Here is a 26193-nt window from a genome sequence, read left to right as displayed (position 1 = left end):
GCCCTTCAGTGTATAAGATTCGCACTATCTTACGTGAAGGTGAACTTCTGAAGTCTGCAACTCATCGTTGCTACTGGGGTACGAGAGTCATAATGTAACAACTTTCCGCAGCGCAGTGGTTAGTGTAGTAACCTGTCGTATAGAACATTGTAGTGAAATACAACGAGTTTCTTTAATTTCTTAAGCTACTCAAACGACATTTTCCAGCGAGCTGTAACGTCATTGCAATCCTCAAAGGAAAGACATTTTCATCGAGTAATAAATTATCTAAAGACGAAAATAAGTTACCACGCTAACTAAGAATGTTAAAAGCTCTTCTCAAGATTCCTTCGTCTTTCAATATCACTGAATACTTCCAGAAAAAGAATGTACGTAAGACGAGGAGCCTAAAACAAACCAAGGACTGAAGTTATATGTCAAGAAGTGTGTCTCCAATTCATCACGAATTAGTGAAGGCGGTGATCGTGATGGGAACATTTTAAGAGTCGGACTTGGGAAGACGGCCAGAACGAAAGGCCAAGGAAGAGGTTTGCTCCCTGGAAGTATTTCGTTTCACGGTTGCTTGGTTTTCCCCAGTGGACCGCGTCGGCTGTACATTTCACAGTAATCCTCGATGCTCGTTGCTTTCAGAGAGAAATTAAAGCGAATCTCTGGACTTGCCGACTTTGGAAAGAAATTCGAGGACAGGTTCAGAGTCGTAGGCGTTAACTGTGCAAACAGGATTAGCGATGATCGTTTTGTAGCGTTCTCTCTTATGCTGCACATTCTTTAGGTGCCTGGAAACGCAGTTTGGCATCGAATTGAGCAATACACAAAAACTCAATTTATTTCCATTGGTCACTGACATACGAAGCTAAGTTAAGTTCTGGTCGGGAGTGGAAAACTATGAAAGAGGAAACGTGTTCAAGGTGCTATTGTAATTTTATGAATATGCCAGCATATTTACATTGACGAAAATGTTGGAGATGCGAGAAAACAAATTGAGGAATTAGTTTCTAGAGTTTTAATTTAAATTTACGTCACACGTGCAATTTGTTAACGTATTTAATCGATTGTAGCAATGGAACACACACACACACACACACACACACACACACACACACACACACACACACACATCGCATTTTCTGTAACAGAATGCGACAATAATTCTCCTCCAAACGAGATGTAACTTCTAACTCCAAATTACCTTTGTTTCAAATAGATCACTAGTTCTGTCGAATAAGTACGAGCAAAGGAATCAGTTATGGACTTGTAGTAATTGTTTGTTGTAGTAATTGTCTAAACACACAGTGGAGAACCAAGATCGCTCTGTCGCGCTGGATTAGACTTCTATGTAGGTACGGAACCTAGTGCAAGTCTGCTGCCGATTCTCTCTGCGAACTCTAGTCATTTCAAAGGGCGCTCATCCTATAAGGACCTTAATGTCAACGTGGTGTCCATTTAACACATTCACAGGTGTTAACCACTCCGGCAAAGTGACCTTCATCGAAAGGCGAAAAGTGAAATTAGCATCACATTCAGGTTATGAATTTATAGCTCTGTCTGAACTAGTGTTGGACTTGAAATCGTCCGTGGCCTTTCCAAAGGAATTTTGCTAATCATTAACACTGCTGACTACTGATGCGGTGGCTCTCGGCTCTCTTTCCGATCATCATCTGTAACCAAGAGTTTTGGAGCAGAAGCGACTCACTCGTATAGGGTTAATGATGAATAATGGTCGATGAAGACACGCACACCGTAGATATAACATCACGGCGAAAAGTTTGCACCATCCTGTGAGGTACAGGATATTACCGTCACTGTGTTAAGCGCTACCATGCCATCTCGACCACAGTACTCCATTCTTTCCACCTCCCTACAAACATTCATTGCGCTAGCTGGAAACACTTTAAAACTCAGGAGTGCTTCCTTCCGCTGGTTTCATGTAATTTTTTACAACCAACTGTGATAACGACGAGTCATACCTGCAAACTGGTCAGACGCTGCGTCTGCACTGCGCGCTCCACGTCACGAGAGCATGCTGAGTGCGCTTCTGAAGGATGTCTGGTGGGCACGGCAGCACGCAAAGGTGACGTGGCTGGGTACAGCAATGAGGCTAGGAGCTTCACGTGCTCCAATGAGATTTGAACGCTGCGGGCAGGAGGTCGGTTCCGCCCGGATGCGCGCACATAGGGTAGGCTTATATTGTTCAAGTTTTTTGCACAAAAGAGATCGAGCTATTAATTTGTAGCGCACATCCACTGATCTATTCACATGTTTATGACATTATTACTGACCCTGTGAGAGACATTTTAACTGAACTTCTGTTAAACCATGAAGATGGTATCTGTTCTTTCGGACATCTTCATATAGTTAAGGCTAACCGGCCACTTGACCATCTTCTTCTGTGCGGATGCACTAAGTGCCAGAACTCTTACGGGAATCGGCAGTAAAGCCTCGAGTAATGAGTATAATGGGCAAGGGGCACTATGAATATAGTGCGGGACAATAAGTTGCGAATGTTGGTCTCACCGGAGGCGTGCTAGAGATAAGTACTTGCAGTCGCACTATCCTATGTGTCCTCGGTGGCTCAGATGGAGAGAGCGTCTGCCATGTAAGTAGATGATCCCGGGCTCGAGTCCCGGTCGGGGCACACACCTTCAACTGTCCCCGTTGACTCATATCAACGCCTGTATGCAGCTAGGGGTATTCATTTCGTTGTAAACCAGCATATTATTATATCGAGGACAGCTGACAGTACAGCAACGCAGTATGTAATAGCAGACATGATTGCATTCCACCTACATTTAGCTTTTAAGATCTATATTTTCAACTGTCACTTTTCATTAACTGTTTATAAATTTGCATAGTTTTGCCTGTAATTCGAAACTGATTAGAGCTACTTTGTACATTAATTCTGATTGTGTTAGAGAACAGAGCAGTAAAATTCCTGTAAGACAGAGGTGCCTTACATGTATGTATGGTAATTAGTGAAGGCACAGAGATCATGAACTATTTTGATTACTGTCACTAAAATTTGCATTTGTTAAAAATCAATTTGTGGACAAACTGCTCCACATAGAATTACGTGTAAGATATCAGTACTGTTTATGTTTCTTGCATGCATCTAATGGTGCATTCAGAATTTCGATTGCGCTTGTATATGGAAAGTTGGAAAAGAGACTGGTGACAGCATAGAGTCATAAAGTAACGTAGAGGTTTAGATGTTCCAAGGAGGCGTGTGCCAAGGGATGAAAAGGATGGCAGCCATCTTATTCTTTGATGTGGTTTGGGCCAGACTGGTACAGGCAAAACCTATGCTAGTCTGAGTAGTGGTCCGGCCGTATGCTTTTCAGTGATAGAAATTTTCGCGTCGTTGATCGTGACACTGAAATATTTCGCGTCAGTTCAATGGAAACAACGCAGCGATATTCTGAAATTTCAAGATTTGGAGACTGAGTTATTTGCAACGAGCCTTATTTTTAACTCAGTTTGTCAGTGGAGTCTTTGATTATTTTCGTCCCTGATCAGCACTTAAGATTATTGCGTTATTAGACTGCTATTTATTTGTGTTAGTGTGGAGTTTGATTAATTTTAACTGTGAACACATCTACATCTACATTTATACTCCGCAAGCCACCCAACGGTGTGTGGCGGAGGGCACTTTACGTGCCACTGTCATTACCTCCCTTTCCTGTTCCAGTCGCGTATGGTTCGCGGGAAGAACGACTGTCTGAAAGCCTCCGTGCGCGCTCTAATCTCTCTAATTTTACATTCGTGATCTTCTCGGGAGGTATAAGTAGGGGGAAGCAATATATTCGATACCTCATCCAGAAACGCACCCTCTCGAAACCTGGCGAGCAAGCTACACCGCGATGCAGAGCGCCTCTCTTGCAGAGTCTGCCACTTGAGTTTGTTAAACATCTCCGTAACGCTATCACGGTTACCAAATAACCCTGTGACAAAACGCGCCGCTCTTCTTTGGATCTTCTCTATCTCCTCCGTCAACCCGATCTGGTACGGATCCCACACTGATGCGCAATACTCAAGTATAGGTCGAACGAGTGTTTTGTAAGCCACCTCCTTTGTTGATGGACTACATTTTCTAAGGACTCTCCCAATGAATCTCAACCTAGTACCCGCCTTACCAACAATTAATTTTATATGATCATTCCACTTCAAATCGTTCCGCACGCATACTCCCAGATATTTTACAGAAGTAACTGCTACCAGTGTTTGTTCCGCTATCATATAATCATACAATAAAGGATCCTTCTTTCTATGTATTCGCAATACAACACCCCATGTGTTTTTCAGGTATTTTATTGACAGAGTGTGTTTGTCAGCCATTATATTGGGGACTCAAGCTAAACTTCAGTTCACTTAATTATGTAGAGTTTATCACCAATCTACGAAAATTTGTGTGATATTAAGAACAATAATCGTTATTTGTAAATCTTAACTGAGAGTAGTTGGATAATATTATTTACACTTTCTACACCTGTGATCAATCAAATGGTATTTTAAATCTGATTAGTACATCAGAGACAATCTTACTGTTTTTATTTTTATTTAAGGCAACAATAACTGGCGTGAAATAATCATCCTCTAAGACGAAGTATTACGAGCTATCACTTCCAACTGTCGCACATCCTCTACAATGCTCGACAGTTCCTGCCCGTCAATGCATGAGGTCTGCGTTGTCTTCCTTAGCTACGGTTGCTCTTTCGCGTTTGCACTTCATAGTCACATCAGCAGTCGACCTAGGTAGCTTCTGAAGGGTTGAAACGTCCTTGATAGATATGTTTCTCAGGTGACGTCCATATTCGAAGTCACTGAGCAGGCCTGACCAACTTAATACCCTGTTACTATTTCTCTACTGACAATACAGTTAGTCACACGTTCTTTAGATGATTTAAACGACTGTTTCATCGAAATTATGCGGAACAAGTGAATTCAAAAATGGCTCTGAGCACTATGGGACTTAACATCTGTGGTCATCAGTCCCTTAGAACTTAGAACTATTTAAACCTAACTAACCTAAGGACATCACACACATCCATGCCCGAGGCAGGATTCGAACCTGCGACTGTAGCAGTCTCGCGGTTCCGGACTGAGCGCCTAGAACCGCTAGACCACCGCGGTCGGCAACAAGTGTGTTAACGGGATATGTTACATGATTATTGTTAACATTAACGAGCATATTTTTTTAGTCACAATCATACAACGACACTAAAAAATAATTCGTCCATGGAATAGAAGTTCTTCCGAATAAACTATTTTAGGTTAGATTTAATATTTGCCTCGCTGTCTGTCATAAATTTTATGATGTTGAGCAAATAATCAAACATTTTTGTTGCTGCATAATGAACTCCTTTCTGAGCCATTGACAGCTTTAATAATGCTAACGAAAGCCAATTTTTTCCTATAGTGTTGTATGTATGGACATCATAAATCTTCTGAAATTGTAATGGATTATTTTTGACGAATTTCATTAGGGGATATGTGTATTGTGACGACGCAGATAAGGTGCCTAGCTTCTTGAAGAGGTGCCGAAATTACGACCACGGGTTAACACCTGACAATATTCTTATTTTCATATTCGCGGAATCAATACTTTCTTTCTGACTCATGAGCTACTCCAGAAATTTATTCCATAACACACTACTGAGTGAAAATATCCAAAATATGACAATAGGTTGATTCGTTTGTTTCCAGAACCAGCAATTACACGAAGAGCAAAAATAGCCGAACTTCATTGTTTGAGCAACTCTGTAACGTGCTTCGTCCAATTCAAGTTTCAATAGGTATACCCAAAAATTTGGATCATTCTACTCTATTTACTGACTGTTGCTCATGTGCTGTATCGGTTGTTGATATGTGTCCTTTTTTTTACTGAAGTAAATATATAGTGTTTTCCCAAATTAAGGAAGAATCAGTTTTCAGAGAACTACTTAATAAATTTTTAAAACATGCCATTAACAATCCGTTCTGTTGTTTTTTATTTAATAGGATTTATTATACCACTAGTATCGTCGGCAAAAAATACCAATTCTGTTTCATGAATGTTACGTGGAAGCTCATTCACATAGAAGGAACAGGAGAGGACTCAAACTAGAACCTTGTGGGACTTAACGATATCTCCCACAGTCACTAAAACTTTCTAGCCTTCCGACACTGTTTGAATTATTCAGCACTACGTTTTGCATTCAGTTTTTTAAGTATGATTCAAACCAGTTGTGTGCACATCAGTTCTATAAAACTCATATTTCTCGACGAGTGTAACATTATCAAGATCATAAAAAGTACAATTTTACGATATTTTATTATTTAAGACTTATAATGTTTGATAAGCGAATGTATAAATAGCGTTCTCAGTCGCACAGCCTTCTGGAATCCAAGCTTTGGTGTACTAAGTGCGTTCTTTCTACTTAAATACATCCCACCTCGTTTTATATGGATTAATTTCTGCCGCTTCAATAACTTTTTGCTAATATTTACTATCACGACACATTTGGGAAGCATGCTGCCATCATCAGGTGGATTATAGTTACAATTAGGCCCCTGCCTTAATACGAACTGCGATTAGGTTCATTTGCAGGGTATGCCAGTGAGGTTATGTATCGAAATATAACCCTTTATAGGAAGATACACTTATTTTAATTTAGTGTATCTCTAAAGCAAGTTGTGTCTTTCTTTACAGTGTTATATTTTGATACAAAATCTGACTCACAGATCCAGATCCTCATCACACTTCAGATCAACATAACGTACATGCCAATGTAATGCAACTGATGATGGCAGCATGCAGTCGAAATGCACTGTGATAATTAAACATTAGTAAAAAGTGGCTGAATCAATTGAAATTATTTCATATATTTGAAGTAGAGTCGCAGACCTCAAAAATTTTCATATAACATAGATAAATTTAGATAAAAATATAGTTTATGGCAGGTGTGTGCAGGGAAAGTTTTTCGTATCATAGATAATATTTTAATTTGACCCGCCAGGATAGCCGAGAGCATTAACTCGCTGCTTCCTGAACTCGCGTAGGCACACTGGCTCCAGATCGAATCCGCCCGGCGGACTACCGACGAGGGCCGGTGTGCCAGCCAGCCTGGATGTGGTTTTTAGGCGGTCTTCCACATCCCACTAGGTGAATACCGCGCTGGTCCCCACGTTCCGCCTCAGTTACACGACTGGCAGACATTTGCAACACGTTTGCGCTATTCCATGGATTACAACAGATGCAGACAGTTGGGGTACACACATTCCGACCCGGAGGGGGGGTCCGGGGTGGCGTTAGGAATGGCATGGCATCTGGTCACCCCTTAAAATTAACACGTCAAATTCGGTTAACCATACAGCAGACCCCGCAATTTGGGGGAGAGAGAGAGAGAGAGAGAGAGAGAGAGAGAGAGAGAGAGAGAGATAATATTTTAATTTCCGACAAAATTACGACTGGTGTAGTCATGGAAGATTGCTTTACAATATTTACGAAAACCAACTGATTAGAATGAAGCCGAATACAAGGAAAACAAGAGTTTTTTTCAGAAACAGTAGTACTGGAGTACAAGTTTTTGCAGCCACGCTGTTTCAGATATATGTTGAATGAAGGGTGGAGGAAGTGAAAACGAAAAGTCTTTTTAACATGTGTAAAATTACCAGACGAAATTATACTGATGACGAAATTCGCAGATGACTCGCTGTTTCTAGTTGAAAACAGAGTATAGTTTCATGAACTAGAAATGGAGCCGACGGGTTGTTTAGTGTCGATTTGAAAGAAAGGATAAACGAGAGAAAGAGAGGAGGAGGAAAGAGGGGACACTGAAACGAAACTCAGCAGAAACAATTATAACAATGTACCAGGCATCGAAACAAGGTGAGGCGCAATAGAGCAGGTGTATGAAAGTGATTACCGGAATGATTAAACAGTAATGAATTAAAGATGGTCTGCCTTTTTGTAAGTACACGACTATTGTTTTTCTTTAATGAATCAAGCTTGTCGGAGAAAAATTGCCAACGGAACACACACGGTCCTGTCAATGATGTGTAGCTCAGATCCTGCTTAAAAATAAGCAGATATCCAACTTCCTTTTCGTAACAAGTAGGTCTGAAAGGAACATAAGGAGAGCTCATTCACGGTGGTAACAATATAAAAGTACGAACAACAGTATATAATGTACCTGCTTGTCGTTGACTTTCTGTAGTTAGTTTTATATGTTGTTGCAGTTTTATCTACATGCTTTGTAAATAATTTGCACGAATTATGTTGAAACGATGAAGTACATGTCAGTTTACATGGCGCATAGACAGGATTTGTTTCTGAGTATAGCTAAATGGTGGTGGCCATTTACAGATTACTAGATGTTACAGTGCCTTAAATTTAAACAAAATGAACACATCAGTGTTTAACACCACGCATGGAACTAACGGCACATTTAAATTAATTTATTTTTATTTATTTCAATGACATTTTATCAGTTTCGTCTTAAAAATCGTCTATGAAAAGTGTAAGTGGTCCACAAGAAATGACTTTCGGCCTATTTTAAAATTTGCTTTTCTGCCCGGAGACGTTTTATGTTATTGGGAAACTTTTCACTTGTATAAAAATATCATCACAGCTCTTCATAGCTTGAATATCGCTCATGAAATCCACATAGACACATAAAACAGTACACGTTATAAACCACTTTAGGGAGGAAATCGTTATTAGATCATACGCATACCTCCTGACTGCAAAGAATCAATCATCTTTCGCGTGGGTGCTGGAGTGTTCGTACGTTATCGTCAGTGGTAAGTGACGGTAGCACTGTAGGCTACCACAGGACAGATGACACAAAGCTTATTAATCAGTCTCATGGCAGCTTGTTTTCGTCATTGCGGTTGATAAGGTATAGTCGTCTGCAATAATAAGATATGTCGCTGTATCGATATGGAAATCCCTGCTACATCTCACGTAGGCGCCTTCTGAGAACCTTATAATGTACACATATAGGTGCTAAAAGAAATTTAAATTTGTTTCTATAAAAAAAACTGATGTTAATAGGCCTATTACCTGTGAACGTAAGATAAATAGGTCATATGCACATGTATTCATAATAATCTCTTGGTGTTTCTTGTCTGGTGGCTACTCACGGCATTCCTGCTCCCAGTTCCACAATGAAACAGCAGAAATGACGAACGCATATATCTGGCACAGATGGATGGACGCCATACCACGTAATTGCTGACCCAGAAGGAAAACATCCGGGTAGACGGCTACTGGACATCTGTCCTGGGAGCATCATAATCGCATACACGTGGCTTTACGATAGTTTGCAACGTTGGAGATGTCTGTAGTTTCTAGTGTAGTTTACTCACTTCTTCTAGAATTACTGACGGTGGTGCTCTCTCGTAATGCCAAGAACGCTGCTAACAGAGGCATACAACAGATCAGTTATGCATTTGCTGTTTATCAAAGCATGTAAGGCACACAACTTGTCTACACTTGCTCAGACTCAGCCGCAAGTGGGATTTTTATCGTGAAAGATGGCCAAAAATATTCGACTAATGGGATAGTTTTTTTTTTTTCTTGCCATAGTTCATTCCTTTATTGGTTTCGTAAACTAGGCTTACGAACTGCCTATTTTAGTTTGAATTTTCGTTCGAGGTTTCCCGCTTTCGTCCCACAAGTTATGTCTTCAAAATCAGTAATTTTTTTGGAACAATTCCGACCGGAATTAACCCCAGAATATTTCAGTTCAGTGTCCATCCCGGTGGAGAGTGAGAATTTCCATCACCATATTCTTTCTCCAGAGGGTGCACCAAACCTGGGAGAGATATGGGACGTTGGAGAGTTTCTGTGGACTTGGAAGGTCTGGAGAGCAGTGCTGGAAAACGCAGCCCTGAGTAGATCCGAAGAGCAGGCGTGGATGGCTCAGACAGGAAGAATGCTGTTCACAAATATTGCCACGGAAGAACTGTGACTGGTTCAAATAAATAAACACACACAGAAAAAATCCTAGCCTTCATCACAAATAAATGGTAATAAAATACATAAAGGATGGATCTTTTTCAGTGTCCTCGTAGTTACAGATCTAAAGACATTCATAAAAGATTTTACATTCCGAAAGATCTATGTTATTTCGTTGTGATTGCTGTGCGTCCAAGTAGATAGATATTTATTAGTACAGACTGCCAATTGAATTACATCTTGCGACCTGTACGAATTAGTAACTGAGCAAACTTGTCCATCTAACTGTACAGGAACGAAGCAACAGGAGGAAGGAATTAGAGTTATTTACTATCGAATCCATACATATTATAAAAGTGTATGTATGTTACATCTCCTCCTAAAGCACTGTATCGATTTCAGGCAAACTTAGTACACATATAACTTAGTGTCTTGAAAGAACCTATGTAGGGGCAAGAACCACATGCCTCGCAAAGGGGCGGGGGTGAAAAAGAAGCGTATTACATGACACGCAAATAGCCAGACGATATTTATCCAGTATTTAAGAATGAGAGCACTTAGTGGCTGGAAAAGAATTTTACACATAATTTCAAATTCTTTTTCACTGAAACTCCCAACCAAATAACGAAAGCAAAAAAAAAAAAAACCATTTTATTACAGTTTCGCTGTCCATGCAGATGTGACGGCATTAACATTTAGTTGCGTGGAAGCGAAATTCGCTAGAGGTACAGGTGAAATATGTGTAGTAGTATATGTGAAACATAAGTTACATATGGAAATATGGTGAAAGCCGCAGATAAAAAGCTCTTCTAAACACTTGAGTCGATTTCAGCTAAACTTTGTACACATTTACTCACTACATGGGTAGAAATACTGAGGGCATAAGAACAGCGACCTCCTGTTGGGGTAGGGGTGATAACGCACAGAGATAAAGTGGTAGGAAGAGGTGAACAGATAGATAAGGGAAAGGAAAAGATGTACAGAGAGATAGGGGGGTATAGTAGATAGACAAAAATAGGGGAAGGGATAACGGACAGAGAAAGGGAAGAGGAGGAAATGGACATAGAGAGGGAGGAGGATGAGATGTACAGAATTTGGGGGAAGGAGATCAGCTTGGGGGATGAGAAGGAGATAGAGTGGGCTTGACGAGATGGACTTAGAAGGGGGAAGATGAGGTCGGCAGAGGGGGGAGGAACAGATGGACAGAGGGGGAAGGAGCAGATGGACACAGAGGGGTGGCGCGGATATACAGAGGAAGGGGAGGGAGTAGCAGATGGGCACGTAGAGGGACAGGAGAAGGTGGGCAGAGACGGGGGCTGGAGGAGATTGTCTAAAAGAACAGTAATACATACATTCCCGGGCAACGCTGGGTAGGACAGCTCAGCTAGTAGCAAAATAAATATGAGTGAAGTAGTTCGTCTTCAGACGTACATATGAAGCACATTACAGCCATAGTTGATTTTCTAGACACATTCCGACCAACTCGTGACGTCCATGTCACAGTCGCCAAGGGACTGTACGCTGCGAGTAAGCTGTCTACCTGCTGTCTATACTTGATTGCCAGCCAGACAATACCCTCTGTCAGTTAGCTGCTCGCCCACTTTTCTGTCCTAGCATTGTACAACTTCTTCATGTGTTGTAGGTATCGTATTTTTATGAAGTTGCTTTGAAATTTGGAAGCCTCGGTTGACGCTTTAAGACACTTCAGTGAAATTACAACTGCATTCACTACACGTCAAAAGTAAGCTGACCTACACTTGTTGGTGCGATGGTGACTGCTTGTTATTTGTCGTCTGACGGAGTCATTGACATTATCTCCCAATTCCTCCCTTCAACTGAGTGCCTTTACACAAATGCTGCAAAACTGCTGGGCCAACATTACACTGCAAGTAGAGGTTCTCAAAATAGGCAATTTGAGATAAGGAAGCAACTGTCGAAAATTATCTCTCGAATGAGAAGTACGTGTAAGATAGTGTTTGTATAGCGTTTATATATCGTAACGGACAATTATACGTTGCAAGACCTTAAAAAACAAAACACAATGGTCTATTATGTGGAGTTTACCAATCTTCCTGGTCCGTGACTGGTTGTCGAAGATGCAGCATTACTGATGACGGGCCTGCAGCCAGTTGTAGTGCCCGCAAACCTTGACCCGTATACAGAGAAGAATATCGCAACAATCCGCAACCTATCTGGACGAAATGGCTCACAGGGAATAGAGACTTGCGAGAAACTAGGTCGTTGTGTCCACAGAGTTTTTGCCACCATTATCGACACAGAGCTGTTCTTGTAGCGGAATTTGAGGAGAATGCGTTGAATGGAGCGGGAAAAAATTCATCAATGAGAGCCAGGCAGTTTGTCTATGAAATGCTTACTTCGAATAATAAAGTGTAGTGGGCGGCTGGTGGAACGGAAATTACATCCCAATCACAAATATTGAGTGCAAGCATTGGGGCCAAATGATTCTGAAGCCACAGTTCAGTTCCGTAACAAGTGAACCGTTACTGTCAATAAAAATACATATTGATTTTCTACAAGTAGTTTATCTTCTTAATGTACTCAGTTCAAGATCCTATATCATAATACAATTTGTGACCGTAAAGGTTTTGACGCCTTGTATGCGTCGTCAATCTGCGTCACAGTCGTAAACATTCAATCGTTATTCCAGTAAATAACGTTCTGTATTGTTCCTAGAACTTCCGAGGCGTTCCTCGCTATTGTAAACACTATGTGCGACTGTAATATACTTTTTGCAATTCGGTGTCGCCTCGACGATCTTAGGTCGCAGCTTTCCCATCGTCAAAAATCCCTGTCCTTCCGCAAGGATAGTAATTTCCGTCTTGTATTTTGCACTATGGTACATTTTCGGCAATTGTATCATTTTATAGCCCTTCTCTCCGTTGTTCATCCATCATTGAACAACCGCAAATACGCAAAACCCACACAGCTTACTGGCATCTTGGAACTCCCCATTAAAACAATCTCTGAATATGTGTTTGTTGGGTGTGGCTGTACCTATTTTCTGTGGACAGCAGCCGGGAGAATGAAAGTGACACAAACATGACAAACGGTGGACGGAGAACAGCCCAAGACACCCGGAGCGTTTGCTGTGCTTAGGCTGGAGCCAGTCCGCAGTGGTTGAGGCACCGTCAGGCAGGTGGCCGTGGCACTTCCTGCAGTGGGGGAGCCCTCAGCAGACGACTCACTCCTTCCCGGAACACCTGCCGTCGCGACTTACGGAGGGGCGTCACGCGCCGTGACCTCAAGCACGCTCTGCGCCGCACTGCCGCTACTACTGCTCTTCTGCCCAAGCGAGGTGACACTGGACTTGTATGTGAAACCAAAAGGTTTAAAATACTAGCCTCAATATCCAAATTTACATCTCCCGTGTTTTCCCTAAGTCACTAAATGTGGATGTGGGGCAATTCCTTCGAAACGACATTTCGTCTTCTTCATTGCTCTGAGGAGATGTCTTATTACTGGTCGCGGTGAGGACCTCGACCAGTAGGTTGAGGCGTCACTACAGGAGAATCCTTGCTGGGTCTCTGCTGCTCTCGTGCTGCTGGAAGCACGGAACTTCCCGGTTTGGTTAGTCCGTACTAATGTGCTCATATGGTTGTCTTTTGTGACGATAGCTTTGAATCTTACAGTCCCCTTTGAACTCTATATCCATCTGGTGCTCATTTCATAGTCATTAGATGCCTTATATTGGCACTACAAAAAATTCGGTACCAAAGTGCCCGGATATAACCGTTCTGGGAGTGCCGAAACGATTCATAAAATAAATGTGCAAAAACGCTCCCTGAATGAGAGACGCCTATGACAGGCGGTAGTGGCGCAGTGTATGGATTGGGAAATGCCTCGGCAGACGTTGCGCACGACCCTAGACTATACTACCTAGATCCGTTGCTCTTTCCGCATTACACACGACTTTGGCATACTCCAGGGTGATGCCTAGGTGTGCTGGTGGCTTTGACGCTCGGCCCACTAGCGGGGTAGAGGCGCTTGAGGCAGTACAGTGCTGCCTGAACACTTCGTGCACACGCTGGCACCGCAGTAACCAGGACCCCACGTGATGCCAAAGTAGCGGCCATTTGTGCCCCATTCTACGAATGGCAGGTTGGCCGGTACGTTTCCACCGCATCTGCGTCGAAAGCGAGGTGGTTACGCAATCAATTGACCAACTGCCTCTCAGAAGTGACGGCCAATCCGCCGGGCGTTCATTCCGTGCCCGAAGACTGCTCCGCTGTCCGCGTACGATGCCAACTGCGTGTGGCCTGCGGCTGGTATGCTGGCTGTCTAGAGAGCTGTCAGGTACATTTAGTGAGGTACTCGCTCTTGTATTCGAACTCAGACGTCGGCGCCCGCTACGTCGTTCGGTGTGCATTTGTTTCTCGGCTCTGACTGATCGACAGGTGACATCTTAGTACCGTATCTGCCAGATCTGAATTCCTGCTAAAATTGGAAACTCTATCTTTCTGAATAAGTATTTCTGATATCCTATTTGGATAGAATCCGTGAAGCTACACCACGATACTGGCTTCGTCATATAGCATTTCAGAGTTATACTCTAAGCAGAGCATGATGACAGTTAAGTTGGTTAGCTGCTTTAGTTGAGTGTGTCGCTGGTGATAGTTTCATCTCTACCAGGTTTCACTGTCCGTCCTATACAAGACTATTCATGCCGATACGAATGTCGGTTTGGACGCAATTCTACGAAAGCTTAACAGAGAAAATGTACTTTTCCCGAATTCTCCAAATATTGTTTTCTCTTGTACATTCCTGGTCATATGGCAATTCAGTACTAGGCTACTATTTTAAATTAGGCTTCAGAAGTTTACCACTTACGCTGTATCCTGGTGCTATCGGGTCATTCCAGTTTTTTATGGACATTGTCTTACCCTTATTTGCCGGCCGAAGTGGCCGAGCGGTTCTAGGCGCTACAGTTTAAAACCGCGCGACCCCTACGGTCGCAGGTTCGAATCCTGCCTCGGGCATGGATGTGTGTGATGTTCTTAGGTTAGTTAGGTTTAAGTTGTTCTAAGTTCTAGGGGACTGATGACCTCAGAAGTTAAGTCCCATAGTGCTCAGAGCCATTTGAACCATTTTTACCCTTATTTGTACTTTGGGATACCAGCAATAGAATAAATCAAGTTGGTTTTTGATGTGGCATGAGATACCATTTGCAGCGTAGCAGTGGCACTTCGACAGATCATGTCGTGACATCTGTAGGTAAGCAGTGGCCACAGGTGACATCACATGTAGCAAATCTCTGGCCACGTGCCTTTTGACCAGCAGTGAAGCAGTGGCACGTGGGCGTTTCACAGATCACATGATGCCACATGCAGCGAAGCCGTGTGAACGTGGGCATTCGACTGGCTATGCAATGACATTTACACAGATGCAGCAGCCATTTGCGCCTTGGACCACCTTGGTGATATCATCTGTATCGCAGCTTTGCCCACATTTGGCGTCAGTCAGCTAGGCAATGCCACACGTGGCAAAGCTCTGGTTACACGTGCAGGAAATGGCGTATGTAGCGAAACTCTGGGCACATGGGCGTTTAACCTGCATTCACTTAGTTGGCAGGTGATACCACCCAGGGAAGTTCTGACCTTGTGAGCCTTCAATCAGCAGCGAAATGCCACATGTAGCCAAGGTTTGGATAGAAGAACGTTCAACCAGACAGACAATGTCACCTGTAACGAAGCAACCACCTTCAACTGGCAGTGAAGTCATGGCTACGTGGGCAGACAGTGTCACCTGTAGCGATGCAGTGGCTGCGCCATGTGAGCACATAGTGGCCGGCCGCGGCGGCCGTGCGGTTCTAGGCGCTCCAGTCCGGAGCCGCGCTGCTGCTACGGTCGCAGGTTCGAATCCTGCCTCGGGCATGGGTGTGTGTGATGTCCTTAGGTTAGTTAGGTTTAAGTAGTTCTAAGTTCTAGGGGACTGATGACCACAGCAGTTGAGTCCCATAGTGCTCAGAGCCATTTGAACCTTTTTTTTTTTTTTTTTTTTTTTTTTGAGCACATAGTGCCACCTGTAGCAACACGGTAGCCGCATGGACACAAGACCCCACCTGTAGCGGAGCTGCGGCCACGTGGACTTTCAACCAGTCCGATACTACCTGCAGCGAAGCTGTGACCACGTGGGGAGGCGGTGTGACCTGTGGCGACCCTACAGCCTTCAGGCACATGATAGCTTCTGTAGCGACGCCGTGGCCATGTGTACTTACAACCAGACAGTCCGTGCTGCCTATAACGAAGCAAACACCAACATACACCTTCGTTGGCCGAACGATCCCACCAGCAGCGAATCCGTGGCCACATGGGCGGACGGTGTCATTTGTAGCGACGCAGTGACCGCGCCACGTGGACAGCTACTGCCACCTGTAGCGACAATGTGGCCGTGTGGGCACACGATGCCACCTGTAACGGAGCGGTGGCCACGTGGACCTTCAAACGACCACTTGATGCCACCTGTAGCGACGCCTTGGCCACGGGGGCCTTCGACCGGCCAGCGATGCCACCTGTGGCGACGCCGCGGCCACGTGGGCCGTTGGCGGCCCAGGCGATGACACCTGTTGCTTGGCGGCCGGCCCGCGGCGCACAGCGAGAGGCTGGTCCTTCATTAAGATGGTCGCGCCGATAGCGCGCGTTTTGAAAGCCGCGGCGCGGGTGGCGGCCGGAGAAAGCCCCGTCGCGGGCTGATCTGCATGCACCGCGCGCCGCCAATTAAGCCCCTTTCGCAAGGCTCTAGCCAGCCGACTCTTACCAGCGCTGGGCCGCCTCCCGGCCGCACGGTAGGAACTAATTTTGCATCCCGTAAGCAGCACAGAGTCCACAGTTACGGAATCGTGCTGACGATCGCTTCATTAGCTACGCAGGCTTACACTACAAACTGACCAACCTGTGAATTACTTACCATTGTGTCACTCAGGCGTACGTGATCAACACACCGCTATACTGACCACTAATTTCGACGCTGGAGAACTGGAGGCACTACGCTCACCTCAAGCATACTCAGTTATCCTTACTACGTCTAGGGCACCGCATCTTTTCTAAATCTGTGACAGAGAAACTCATTGACAGCACTAGGGCTATAACCCGGGCACTCTTCGTGACTAATTAAAACTCTGGCCCTTCGGCTACAGAAGAGATCACGCAGACACGTAGTAACAGTTACTAGAAAAGGTCTGACCCCTCCCCTGCTGCTATTACCGCAGAGAAGACAACAGCCTAACCAAATAAATTGAGACCGCGCTTCATACCATCGTGATACCATAAAGATGCCCAAAATAAAATAACTTTTTCGGTGAAAAAAAGAAAGGAACGATCGCTACAAGTCACAAAGTAGGGCGACACTTTATTAAAATAGTAGATCTCCAAATGTCATTATTCAGTATAGGATTTTGGGTTAAAAACGAACGGCTTTATAGGCTCATCAAAGGTCTCCATGTACTATCGGATTCCAGTCTTGATAAACATTTCAAACGTCCTCATTTTCCACTTATTGCTTCTAATTGTACTAAAATTAATTTGCTTCTCACCAGTTTCGATGTCAGCGTCATTATAAAGCAACAGAGCATAGCGCATAGATGCAATATGAAAAATTCTTGCAGTCACATTCAATGGTGGTACTTTTTCACATCACAAACATCCGATATGTTTTGATGTGTCACTACTTGATAATTATACTACAGTACAAACCAGTCGATAGAAAATAAATATGAACAAAGCTCTCAACTGTAAGCAGAAGATGAGGACTCTCAACAAACCACTAAGTATCGGGTACTAGATTTTAAAACAATAATAACATGTAGACGAAAAGACAGATCCGTATACGTAAAACTCCTCAAAATTGAAAGCAATGAAGCAAGGGGGCGAAGTTCTAGTTGACAAAGAAAGGGGTGGATTATGTAAGGAACACATTTTGCTGGTCATGATGTTAACGATGGTGCTTACTGGGCATGACACCCGTATGCAACAGAGGACGCTTAAAACATTACCTGCAGTACAGCCGTTGTGGTTGCAGAAACGCTGGTTGTAATTTTTTCTCCTACTGTTTGTTCAATGGGTACGGAATCTTTTCCTCATGAATTCACTGCTGTCACCTCTTTGGCTTTGGTTTCTTCGAGTTTTTCCATTCCCTGATTTGGTTTTACTGAATAAGCTGTGCACGAAACAATGCGTTTCGATGCCAGTTGTAATGGATGTGAGGAAACTGGGGTAAATCTCTGCCTCTTCGATAATAATGGATGATGGTTCAAAAATGTCTCTGAGCACTATGGGACTTAACATCTGAGGTCATCAGTCCCGTAGAACTTAGAACTACTTAAACCTAACTAACCTAAGGACATCACACACATATATGCCCGAGGCAGGATTAGAACCTGTGAGCGTAGTGGTCGCGCGGTTCTAGACTGAAGCGCCTAGAACCTCTCGGCCATTACGGCCGGCAATAATGGATGATGAACGGTATAAACTCATTGCACAAGGTGCTCTTCTTCGGGTTGTTGGTTAAAATGTTGTAGCAACAGTTTCGTTGATACTACTCGATGTATCACATACCGCACCTGCAGAAGAAGATGCCGTGTAGTTTGCACAAGGTTTTCCATACTGTTCGTAGAAGCATGTCCATTTGTGAAATCATTTATCCTCGTACGCCTGTGATGGACATTCACTGTCTGGAGGTTACTGCGCAGTTTTAAAATTTTCAAAAAATTTCTCCCACAGACATGAAAAATCAGTTCGAAGAAGACTTTTTGAATAATAGGACCCACGGTGTTGTCTTGGACGGAGAATGTTCACCAGACACAAAGGTAATGTCAGGAGTGCCCCAGAGAAGTGTTATGTGATCGCTCCTCATCTCCTTATACCGGGTACAGTGGACAGCAATCGGCGAGTGTTAGCTGTGACTATATCGTGTGCAACAGAGTGCAGAACGATTCTGCTGCCTTGAATGTTCATCCCATGTAAGACCTTTAATGATAACATAAATAAGGTTAGGACTAAAACCATTCAAGGACACACAGGCCATCTTTTTTCCATTACTCTGTTTGCGAGTGGTCCAGGAAAGGGAATGGCTAGCAATGGCAGGTGGCAGGAAGTACCCCCCGCCATAGATTGGATAGCGGCTTTCAGAGTATGTTTGTAAATGTAGATGCAGAAACAATGCATGGTTCCGTTGAAAATTGCAACTATTGGGCGATTTCGACCCAGTGGTCATTGTAAATAGCGCACTGGGCACACGTCACTGACACATATGAGAATGAGAAGAAATTTAGTTACAGAGTGGTAACCAAGTACTGTAGATCACATTGATAGAGTGTGCTTTTATGTTGACGTACAATCTGCTAGTAAGGTATTGTGTTAAGGATTAAGTGCCTGTTAATTTCGTACTCTTATCTGTTCTATTCTGAGTTGTATTATGCATACGTGTATCGATATAGATAGTGAAAGCTTAAGGAATTAATTGTGACGGCACATACGATCTACCATTGCCGTAATGTATGATCACAGTTAAGCACATGCAAATAGCGAGTTTTATTATTTTTAAAAGTTATGGGTACATGACTCGTGTCAACTAATGGTACATTTTGTTCATGTTCTCTTACGTAGTATTCGTACGCTTATCGATTACTACTGATAGTGAACAGCTGACTTGAATTGGCCAGTAGCGGCAAATAAAGAATATTTAGACGACGACAGCCTTGGCCGACCCTTGGCTTACTTAGCTTAGATGTTTGAGATGCGGTTCCAAACATCTGAAGCGAATTATGAATTATCCGTGATGTTTTCACTCTCAGGCAGTGAAAACCGTGCCTCAGTGCAAACAGGAAGAAAAATCCTTCACTCCTCAAAGCAGACAAAAACTGGCGGGGATTACAGCGAGACATCCGGGAGGCGTAGCGGGCAAGGCAGTACCAGTGGTCAGCGCGCTGGACTCGCATTCGGGAGAACGACGGTTCAAATCGTCGTCCAGCCATCCCGATTTAGATTTACCGTGTTTCCCCTAAGTCGTTTAAGGGAAGACGTCGGCCAAAATGCATACTGACATTTAAACATTGATACCTGCTACAATACTACAGTCAAAAACTTAAAACTTGAGAATATTGTGTAGAACATAGTGCAGGATATACTGTGCACTTTTATTTGATAATGTTCGTGGATGGTCGTTTTATAAGGATTTGAATTTTTAATTAGCAGTGTACATATAAAGTACCATTTCTCATAAACCATTCAAGTATTCAAGAATGGCTCTGAGCACTATGGGACTTAACATCTGAGGTCATCAGTTCCCTAGAACTTAGAACTACTTAAACCTAACTAACCTAAGGACATCGCATACATCCATGCCCGAGGTAGGATTCGAACCCGCGACCGTAGCGGTCGCACGGTTCCAGAACCGCTCGGCCACACCGGCCGGCTTCAAGTATTAAAGCTGAAAATTTACAGCTTACATAAGCATAAAAGGCTGGTAAAATGCGTGTGACAGATTTTCGTTTAAGATGATAGGTACTTTTAAATAAAATTTTTAGTTTTACTTTAACTGAGACTGCTGTTTTCCTCAGACAGTAAAGGAGAACTATTCCCAGACACAAAATAAAGAAAAATTGATGAACAGAATTATTCCGTAAGTGATTTTTTTTAGAACTGTGTCAAATTTCAGAATGTTAGCTTTCATAGCTCCTGAGAAAGGTACATTATATCTCAAAAAATCAGTCTACGGCAGACCTCCTCATTTAAAGTTTTTATTTCAATTTTTAACGATATTGCCGTTCTTCTAATCACTAACGCTGTCCACATCCATAACCTTCATTTTGTTCCTTGTCTTCCTGCAGTAATCTCTTTCTCTGCTTTCTTTGCCTACCCAACTTTTACAGATTTTGTTCTGCTGCCTGAGCTCTGCCAGGTGGTGCTTCATCGATGGTTCTGAATCCATATGAATAGGAAGCTAATCTCTGCAGACACTTAATCCTGTTTACATTTCCACTATTAATCATTAGACAATCATCACATGCAGCTGTCTTCACAACATTTGATGGTACATATCCTGTTTTTCGGGCAATGCAGTAGTTCTCATTCCTATTTTGTGTACACATTTTTTCAGCAGTTCAGGACTGGCTAGGCATCTAAAAGTTAGCTTTATAACATTTAAGGCAGCAAGTGTCAAATCATGCTTACAGGTGTACAGCTTTCATTGGCTTCTGCCTTAAGATATTTGCACCACTATATGTGACAGAGGAACTGCTGAGAATTTTCACCTGCGAAAAGTTTCTGGAAGACTATGGCGAACACCGCTTGCTTAATTTTTTGCACATAATGTGAATGGTTACTGATAGCTTTTCCATAATGTATTTGTAATGTTTGAATTTGTCTGTCAATCTGTTGGCATCTCGCAGTGGCATTATATCTTCTAATTATTACCTAGTAAACAAACGAAAAGGAATGTATGGTCTTTGTCACAGCCTTCTATATACATCTGCAGTTCGTTTTGACTGTCTGAAAGAAAAATTAACACAAAAAGAAGTCTAGCATAGAGGAAGACGTGGATCACAGTCCCCAAAAGTGGGCATGGCAAACGGTGGTGACCAAAGGAAATTTTTTAAACGTATTTCTAGACATATTTTGATTCTGACACTTTGAGATGTCATTCTAGAAGCATGAATCTGAAAATCTTAGCAGCAAAAATAATTTTGAATTTTTAAAGTAATTTTCCACACATCTGTCCATAAGGCAGATGCCGGGACGGTTCCACTGAAAGGGCACAGCCGGTATTCTGCCCCAATCTTTATTAATCCGAGCTTGTGCTCCGTCTCTGTTGACCTCGCTGTTGACGCGACTCTAAACAATATTATTCCTTCCTTCCTCGCAAGGCGTGTTACGAGCGCTCGCGCTAGTCCACGAGAACTGTCCGTTCAGTCTGCATACACTCTGACGTGGAGAGAAAGTTCCACTGAGCAACATCGGCGCAGCCGAGGCATCCTTGACGGCATTAAGCACGCAGGACCACCCGGCGGCGGCGTGGGCGTCCGGCTGCGCCGGCGTGCCCCGCCGCGGGTAATGAACCGCAGACCCGCGGGTGACCCGGAGCTGCGCCAGAGCTGACCCCGAGCGCCCCGCCTAATTGAGTCGTCGCCGCAGAAAGGACGGCTGCACAGGCTGCCGTAATAACGCGAACCGGCCATTACGCCAGGCCGTGCGGCCAGAGTAATATGTTCGCGCGGCACTCCGGCCGGCCGAGACCGAAAACAGGAAGGAGAAAAATAAAATGAGGTCCGCGGAGGGAAATAAAAGAAACGCTGGCGATCGGCGGTAAAAGTGGCGCGCGCAGCGAGCGCTCCGCGATCGCGAGGCCTGATAAGGGGGCGCGAGCCGCCGGCCGCCGCCGCCGCCGCCGCCGCCTGCTCGCTCTTAATGCCCGTCTTCGCCCCGACTCCCAAGTGCCATGTTTGGGTATTCGTCACGGCTCCCAATTACCCTCATCTCCCTCCACAGCATCTCCTTTTTCATTTTACCTACTCCACCTTACACCTAAGTGAAGACAGAGTTACGATCTCCTAATCTGGTGGCGTGACGTACATCAGCTTGCGAATCTCTTTAAATTTTCAGTCGGGAACGTTGGGCTAGCACTGAATTGCAGATTGAAATAATAATAATAATAATAATAATAAAATAAAGAACTGATGCCGCTGTTGAACATACGGAAGTCAAGAAAGCTTCTATTAGATAGTATCAAAGAAATACCACTACTTTGAAACATTAAACATAATTGTTCTAGCAAACTAAATCTCAAATTTGAGGAAAGAACAAAAGCCTCACAACCTCAGTCATGTGGAACTTTTATGAAGAAGAGAACATATTTGGTACACATGTATTGCAAAAGTGGCGGTGGAGAGGGGCGGGGGTGGAGAGTTATTCATCTTTCGATGGAATGTCTGCAGAGGGCTCATCAGTAATGTCTTCAGAAAAAGCAGAAATTTTCGTAGATTTCTCCTATCACTTTTGGTAACAGTATCCTAAAAGCTCATAGTAAACAAGTGCCGCACGGGAATAGCCGAGCGGTCTGAGGCGCTGCAGTCATGGTCCCGGCGGAGGTTCGAGTCCTCCCTCGGGCATGGGTGTGTCTGTGTAAGCTTAGGGTCTGATGACCTTAGCAGTTAAGTCCCATAAGATTTCACACACATTTGAAGTAAACAAGTGTGTACTCGATCTCTAAACTGGCTGACCCGCTGCTCAAGATGTTGATTATTATGCAGATGTGAAACTAATTGCAAATGCAACTGTTTGCCAAAATGAAACTGGCCCGAAAAGTATTTTTGACAATTTGTGAGAACACCGTCTGAAGAGCAAAAACGTAATTACAAAACTATCTGAAACGAGACCGACCACAAAACATTCCTCAAGTGAAAAAGAGTCTCTAGAAAAGTCAGACAAAGGTATGATGCCACATATCACTGGAATTTAAAGGTAGTCATGTTTGCCCATTGACATAAAGGAGTTGTACCTTTGTCTTTATAAATTTTCTGTTGTGCCTGAGTTAATATTTGCAGAAGCGTCACCAAGCGTTCATTTGTGGTTTCTAAACAAATTAGTGTTGGAACACTTCCATCTTCACTTCTTCATTTCTTCAGACGAGACCTGGTTCAGCCTGACAGAATACGTTAACTCACAGAGATGCGGCTCTCTCTACGTACTTGTCTCCCAGCGTCTGGCACTCAAGTTTGTTTGGCTTCTTCGCAGCGTTCGCACGCTTAGTAAATGATCGCGTGATGCAGGGCGCCACTCTTCTCTCTCTCTCTCTCTCTCTCTCTCTCTCTCTCTCTCTCTCTCTCTTCTGTTACTTATACCCAGTAAGAGAACCACACTCACGAGCAATCTCAAGAACTGGTCGAACGATTATATGGGAAACCACTTCTTTCATGGATAGATGGCAGTTGCGTAACTTCCTTCAAATGAATTTCTGCTTGGCATCTGCTTTTTCTACCACTATTCCTATGTTGTCATTCCAGTTTGGGACGCTCCGCACGATTACGCCACGCTGTTTTACTGCTCATTTATAGTCAACAGTTTAATCGAACAACAATGTTCCAGCTACAGATGTGCAATATGTTGCATCTGTTTGCGTTAAGAGTCAATCGCCAGTCGTTGTACCAATTGTCGATTCACTACTAGTCTCACAATATTTCGTTAAATACTTCTGGCGTTAAAACCTTCCTACAGACAACAGCATCGGCAGTGAAACGACATGCAGAGCTCCTAGCGTTATTCACCGGATCAGATACGTGTACTGTAAAAAGTGACGCTCCTAGAACACTCCCCTGAGGCACTCTTGAAGCCACTTTTACGCGTAAAGATTGTGTGTGCCCATTTCGTCCCTTATCTCCCAAGATGTCTCTTTGCGGTATCCATACTGATTCAGATAGGATTTTCTTTGTCATATAAGGTCACAGTACGCGAGAATTAACGTTTTACACAGTTTACAAGAGATTAATGTAATCAATTTCGGTCTACAATTATATGCACCTCTCGGACCAAAATTCTTGAAAATAGGAATGACCTCCGCCGTTTTCCAATCGCTTGGAACACTTCGATGTTCCAACGAACGACATTAACCTGCTGTTAGATAGAAGCTAATTCATTACTATAATCTGTGTGGAATCACAAGGGTATATGTTTAGGTCAGGGGTGTCCAACCGTTTAGCTAACTTGGTTCTCATTGGAAAAAGAAGAGTATTTTTGGGCCACACATAATGCACTTCACACTACCAGTAACAGCACAAGAAAGACCGGGACGGAATGGACCAATACCGATACTGTGATAGATGATCGGGCCGCATTCAGCCCGTGGTTCTCGTGTTGGACACTCCTTGTTTGGGTCGAGACACCTTTCCTCAAATTTTGTCCCCAAAGTACGCGACGTCAAGACGGCTGTTCTACGTCGATTTAAGATACAGCGCTGTGTGAGAAGTTTCCAGTCCGGAATCGATCGATGAAATATTGTTTCCCTTAATAGGTTACCTACAGTTCTTCGGGTCTCATTACTTTTAGCGCTCTGCGACGGCGACTGCCGTGTGCTTGCAGCCGGTAGACGCTGGCACCCGAGACTAAACTTTCCCCTCGCGCGGGCCATTTCATTAATTCGGAGCGCGGCCGTATGCAGGCGGCGTGCGCGCCTCGGCCGCCGCTTCCGCCGTACCGCGCCGCCCCCTCCGCCGCCCCTGCCACCCCCACAGCCGCCGCCGCCGCCGCCGCCGCCCCCGTCCCCGCCACGCGGCTACACGCGCGCACAACCGTTACAGCGCACGCGCTCCCGCCCGCGCCTCTCAATACTAAACGGCTCTTTATTTGCTAGCGCCGTGTCCGCGCATGGCGGTGCTACTGTCCCGACGGTAACACACTAGCTCACTCCCCTCGCGTAATAATCCCAGGTGTGGACAGCAAACAGAACACGGCACAACTCGCAGAACAGACAGCTCACAGCTGGCTTACCTGTCGACCTATTAAGAAATGTTACTGCCTAACCGTAAGTTCGCAGACGATCGTGTCAACCACTTGCATAATGGACTGAAGTTCCCTCCAACACGCATTTCCCGGTAGCTTGTAGTGGGGAGAGCGAAAGGAAGAGTCATTTTATTGTAAGATATGTAGCAAACTGTAATACATCGTCAAAGGAATTCGCATTTAATACGCCACTGCGGCCAATTTCATCCTTCCAGTGTGACAGAAGACATCCAACGAATTCAGAGATGCGTACATATGATCCTAACACGTTGGTATAGAGCACTCAGCACGGTCAATATTTGGTGGTCCGTGGGCCTCATTCTCATAATTGCTTCAGCTCACGGGACTACTCGTCTCGAGACGTGACAGCACTGCTCTTGGAGTCCAGGAAACACACCGACATGAATTGTATCCCTTTCCCGGTACGCCACACCAAAAAATTATTCCTCAGGAAACGCGTTTTTTAAGTGTACTTTCATTTTATGTTCAACCCATCTTCAGATGCGTATATTCCCTCAGAAAACGCGTTTTTTAAGTTTACATTCATTTTATGTTCAACCCATCTTCAGATGCGTATATTTATTTACACGTCGTTAACTATACTTTCTTAACAAGAGCCAACTCCCGTTGGAAAATTCTACAGCGCTTCGCTCTCTCTCCCAAAACTTTCTTCCGCGAATTGGGTTGAAACCAATTGTGAGCCGGATCCGGCCCACGGGCTGCCTGTTGCCCACCCGTGCTACAGAGCAT

General features: G+C 43.9%; 1 protein-coding gene across 1 annotated transcript in view; it reads right to left on the bottom strand.

The window, feature by feature from the left end:
• The window catches only part of LOC126091982 (putative transcription factor SOX-15), a 392355-nt gene that overhangs the window by 111550 nt on the left and 254612 nt on the right, over positions 1-26193 (bottom strand). The gene's annotated exons all lie outside the window — the stretch shown is intronic.

This window comes from Schistocerca cancellata, chromosome 7 (assembly GCF_023864275.1).
Source record: "Schistocerca cancellata isolate TAMUIC-IGC-003103 chromosome 7, iqSchCanc2.1, whole genome shotgun sequence".
Classification (NCBI taxonomy): Eukaryota; Metazoa; Arthropoda; class Insecta; order Orthoptera; family Acrididae; genus Schistocerca; species Schistocerca cancellata.
Note: the sequence above shows the minus strand (reverse complement) of the source record. Positions and strands in the feature narration are given on the sequence as shown.